Genomic DNA, 5,755 nt, shown 5'->3' on the forward strand with positions numbered 1-5,755 from the left:
GATGATGATTCCACCATAGCATTAACATGTTGCTTGGGTGATTTGGCGGCCTCTTCAAGTTTCGCCATGGCCTTCTCAAACTTCAAATTAATGATATCAATTTGAGCACTAAGTTGAGCACCCAATTGAGTAATGGAATCCACCTCATGCCTTCCCCCTCTAGTAGCCTTTCGAGGTCTACTATATTGTTAGTTATGGACCGCCATTTCTTTAATTTTGTTCCATGTTTGATTGTCATCAACTTCGGTGAACATACCATTTGATCCCATATTGAGAATGTTTCGGGAGTCTTCATATAGACCATTCCAAAATTGTTGTACAAGGAACCACTCGCTAAGTCCATGGTGTGGACAAGATCGACAAGTGTCCTTAAATCTCTCCCATGCTTCATACAAAGATTCCTCATCCCTTTGTTTGAACCCGGTGATTCGGGCTCTCAACATGTTAGTTTTTTCCGGAGGATAGAACATCTTGTAGAAATCAAGTGCCAATTTCTTCCAAGAATCAATACCAAGGGTAGCCTTATCTAGGCTCTTCAACCATTGTTTCGTGGTACCAATCAAAGAAAAAGGAAATAAGACCCATCGAATTTGGTCTTGAGTAACTCCGGTTTGAGAAATCGCATCACAATAGTCACAAAAAGTCGCCATATGAGAATGAGGATCTTCACTAGGCATCCCCCCAAATTGACTTCTCTCAAGTAATTGTATGAATGCGGATTTGGCAATGAAAGTACCGGTTAAATGTTGTGATGTAGGAGTACCATTTGGTAGGTTCTCCTCGGTTGGTACAGAATGTGATGAAAATTTAGGCATTGTGGGTTGATTTTGTGTTGGGTTTTGTATTGGGTTATCCTCTCCTTCTCGTGCAAAAGGGTTTTTGAACTCAATGTTATTTGGTTGAATGTCCACAATCTCACCAATACCTCTCAAAGTATTCGTAGCAAGTCTCCTATTGTTGGTCAAAGTTCTTTCGATTTCAAGATCAATGGGTAACAAGTTACCTTGTGATCTCCTAGACATGAAAAATATCAAACAACTCGAAAACAATTAGAACAACATAGAGGATATTGACTTCACCAAGGTAAAGAAAGAGACAACTAACAACAAATAAAGAAAATCAAATCAAGTTAACACCGTCCCCGGCAACGGCGCCATTTTTGGTTCGTAGGTTTTTAAACTTGTCGTCAAAAGTTACGCAACTAAAACAATATTAATAACTTCACCAACTACTCTTAGAAAAGAGGCAAGTAAAGGTCGGATCTCAAGGGATGGGTATTGATGTAGGATTTTCAATTGTAAATGGTCATGTCTTAGGGTGTTACAATTTGGGGTTTAGATAGGAGATCAATTGAAACTAATAAAAACAAAGCAAGGTAAATAAAATGAAGATGTAAACAATTGATTAAAAGTACTAGGGAATCATGGGTTCATAGGGGAATACATGGGATTTAATCATACAAACATGTTCTCGAATTATAAGCAAGCAATTATTGCTGTAATGGGATCGAGTTAGTGTATATCTTACAATCCCTAAGAAAGTTTGGGTCCCAGAGCCGAATCGATTAGATTGTACAACACCTACAAGTCGACTTAATCCTTCCTATTCAACTATATGCATGGTCTAATGAGACTCGAGTTGGTTTATTTCTTACAAGTCTCATTGAAAAGATAAGTGATGGGTAAAAAATACAAGGATTCATAGGCTCGCATTTCATCAAACATAACATGTGCATAAGTTGAAATCACAACAAGCAAGCAAATAAATTATGTGAACATATTAGATTAAGTATGAATCATTCCCCATGTTGGTTCCCCCTAATTACCCATTAACCCTAGCTATGGAAACTACTCACTCATGATCAAGTTTAACATGCTAAAAATGTTGTCAATCACATTAACAAGGCAAAACATGATGAATGAATGAAAATGATTAACAATAATTAAAGCAAGGATTAAGAGAATTATACCTATGGAGATTCCAAAATAATAATGTAAAGAATAACAGAAGTACTTGATGATTGATGGAAGGTTGTCAATCTCCCAATAAACACAAATGATCTTCTAATTACCCAAAATAAATGATGAACAATAGAGAAATTAAGGAAAGATTAAGTATTGAGATTTGTATTAAGACTAAATTAAGAGTTGATTACAAGATTAAGGAATGATTACTAATTGATTAGAATTTGATTACTAAATGATTAAGAGAGCATGCTAATCTAAGTAGTACAATGGGGTATTTAAACTAAAGATTAGGTACATAAATTAGGGTTACTAAGGGCTTAAATGACTATTAAGTCCTTAAGAAAAGTTGAGGAAATGCTCCTCTCAAAGAAAATGAGCATCTCCGTTTTGCTAGTTTTGCCATGATCCGAGCGACTTGAAAACAGGCACGGGCTCTCTGGGGTACGATCCGTGCGGATTGTCAAGGGAGACACTCGGATCTTCTTGCTTCAGGACAAGTGTCTTGGTCACGGGACACTCGGATGGTGGTGGGGAGACGCTCGGATGGTAGTGGGGAGATGCTCGGATCCTCTGTGATCCGCTCGGATCCCTTGGCAAACAACATTTTTCTTTTCTTTCTTCATAATCCGCGAGGATCAATCCGGGGATGCAAGGATCCTTTCGTCATTGCCCGTTTCACTTTATTATCTACATAGGCCTTGTAGTATCGTCTTCCCTTTGATTCTTGGTCATTAGATGCGATCAATTTAGCTCCATTTCGTCATGTAAATGCAAGGTTTGCACTTCTCTCCTACCAAGGAAACAAAACCTCAAAGAATATGCAAAATGGAAAACTAAAGATAGTAAATGACCCAATTATGCACTATAAAGCATAGGAACGAGGCTAATTCGGGGACTAAATGTGCTCAAATATGAGTTATATCATAGACCATGCATAGAGTTGAATAGGGAAAACCCAAGTCAACTTGTAGGAGTTGTAAAGTCTTAACCGACTCGGCTCCGAGATTTAAGTTTCCCTAGGATTCGGTTTATCATGTATGTAGTTTAATAGGAATAATTAAGTCGACTTGTAGGTGTTGTACATTCACAAATGACTCAGCTCCGGGACCCAAATCTTCTTATGAATTATTTACATGAACTAACTTAATTCCAACAATAGTAAAATCGCTTGCATCTATATAACTCATTTATGCTATCTTACCATGATTCCTCTATGATCCCATGACATCCTAGTATCCTTTATTATTTGTTTACATCTTTATATTTTTAATTGCTTGTTTACCTTTCATTGCTTTTATTAGTTTAGCATCTTCAACCCATTTCAATTGTGACAACCCTAAGCACAACTACAATTAGATTGAACAATTTGAATACCCCCGTCCCGTGGATCGACTCCGACTTGCTTGCTATGCTAGTAGTTGGGTATAAATGTGTTTGAGGGTGGACAACGACCCGCTCCATCAAAATGGCGTCGTTGCCGGGGACGGTGTTGTGTATTTGAATCGTTCTTTTGTCTAGTTCTAGTTGTGCTTCTTCTTCTTGAGGAGCCTTGGTTCCTTGGGATTTTCTTTTCTTGTGCTTTAACCTTGAGGAACTTGTTCCTCAAGGTTCGTTCTTACTATTTTATTGTAGTTTCCATGTTTGTGGTTATATCTTTGTCTTAGCTATGATGATGGCCTAAGGCTTGGTACATGGAGTATGTGGTGGATCTTTTGAGTATGACTACAATGGGTATGGGGAGTTTGAGGAGCAAGTCAACACAAACCTACCTTACAACTCATACAATGAAAATCCTAACTACTACCCCAAATATTTCCACCAAAATCCCAACATCCAATATCCACAACAATTACCCTCCCAATACTCACTTTACAACCAATTCCAAATGCCACAGTATGAACACTTTCACACCCACCCACAACAAAAAGATGAGCCCAGCCTTGACATTAAAAATATGGTTCTCCAAATAATGGGAGACCAACAAAATTTCTTCACACAAATTCTAGAAGAGAGCCAAAATAGGGACAATGTTCTTCAAAGCATTGTTACCCATGGTGAGGAGTTGGCAATTCGAATTGCCCAAATGAAGGCAACCCAAGCAACTACTCCCCACCAATCCTTGAGCATTGACCATGAATGTGAATTTGAGGCAATGACCTTTGATGAAGAAGATGTGAAGTGGGAAGAGCCAATCTCCTTGAGCTCTTGTGAATATAAAAGTGTGGTATTTGATGAAGAAGATATGAGGTTGAGTAAGCCAAGTACTCTTAGCCTTTGTGAGTATGAGGGTGTATAATTTGATGTGAACATTGAGGTGTTGGAGAAAGAGTTAATGAGAAGGAGCGAATACCCCATTTATGATTCATATGAAGATAGCGATGATGACAAGCCTATGGAAGAAGCTTATGCGGAATATAAGTCTTGCAAGGACTTATGGAGTGAAGAGGAGGAAAAGAGTTGTGAGATTGCCTCACTTGAGGGGCCTATCCTTGAGAAGTTTGAGGTATGCTTCCATGAGGAAGATGAATGCCTTTTTCCTATTGACCATGAAGACCTTTTCACACCCACCATGGAACCTTTGATTGTTGGAGATGATATGGTACACCTCGTGCAAGAGGTAAAATCATCATATAAAAGGTACTTGGTTGAGAAACTCAAGAGTAGATTTATGAAAGAGCTTACTTTGGAAGGATTGACAAATCCAAATGCTACCATCATCACCGAAATTGGAGGAGAAGGTGGTAAGTGGAAGTCTACGGACGAAAATAAGCCACACTTCTATAGATACCTCATTTCTGCACCTCCCGCAAACCACCCGGTGATGATTGGGCCGCATGTTTGGCGTACGAAACGATTTGTGATAGTTCGTAAGTTTATCGTCTAGTGATCGCTCAAACACTTGTGTTTACCTCTTAATTTTTGAATAACCTCGGGGACGAAAACCCTCCCATAGGTATAACTAGAGCTGAGAAATGACTCCAATACTTGGAGGAACAATTGATGTATCTCAAAGGGGATGACATTTATAGGGAAAATAATCGCAAATATGAAGTCGTGAGTTCCAAGTTGCCAGCCAACTTCAACATGACGGATATCCCTAAATTCAAGGGGCATGAAAACCCTTTGAATCACATCCGTGCTTTCAAGGATTACATGTCTATCAAAGGCATTAAACCCGAAATGTTCTTAAGCATCTTTCTTTCATCTCTTGACACCATTCCAAAACAATGGTTCTATTCTCTAGAGCATAAGAAGATCGCTACCTGGGACGATGCCGCAATTGAGCTCGCCAAGCAATATGCGGATAATGTTGAAATCCAAGTCAACATGCGCACTTTAGAGGTTCTTACCCAAAATGACAAAGAAGGTTTCACCGACTTCCTAAGTAGGTGGAGGAAGACTAGGACCCATCTTGTTAAACGTCCAGATGAAGCTACCCTCGTGGAGAAATTCGTGGACAACCTAAAGCCCATTTATGCAAGTCATTTGACGTACCAAAATATCAAGACCTTCAAATACTTAACCGTACTAGGAACAAGGATCGACGATGACATCCGTAAAGGGCACTTGTCCAAAACGGTAGGTCGTGGATATCAAGGCTCAATAAGTCGTTCTTACGGCTCTACTAGCAAAACTGATGAAGTTAACCTTCTCGAGCCCTCTAAGAAGAGTACCCCACCAAGGAAATTCACAAATCTTGGGGACACATATCCCAATACTCTAAAAAGGTTGATGAAAATGGGTAAACTTCAACCCATAGGCCCTACACCCAAACCTGAAAAGAAATC

General features: G+C 39.1%; 1 non-coding gene across 1 annotated transcript; it reads left to right on the forward strand.

Moving 5' to 3' along the window:
* The first annotated feature begins 336 nt into the window (after positions 1-336).
* Positions 337-443, forward strand: LOC141644971 (small nucleolar RNA R71). The gene has a single exon (XR_012544569.1). It is a non-coding gene; the product is annotated as a small nucleolar RNA R71 (small nucleolar RNA).
* The last annotated feature ends 5,312 nt before the right edge of the window (positions 444-5,755 follow it).

The sequence above is a fragment of the Silene latifolia genome, chromosome 2 (assembly GCF_048544455.1).
Source record: "Silene latifolia isolate original U9 population chromosome 2, ASM4854445v1, whole genome shotgun sequence".
NCBI lineage: Eukaryota > Viridiplantae > Streptophyta > Magnoliopsida > Caryophyllales > Caryophyllaceae > Silene > Silene latifolia.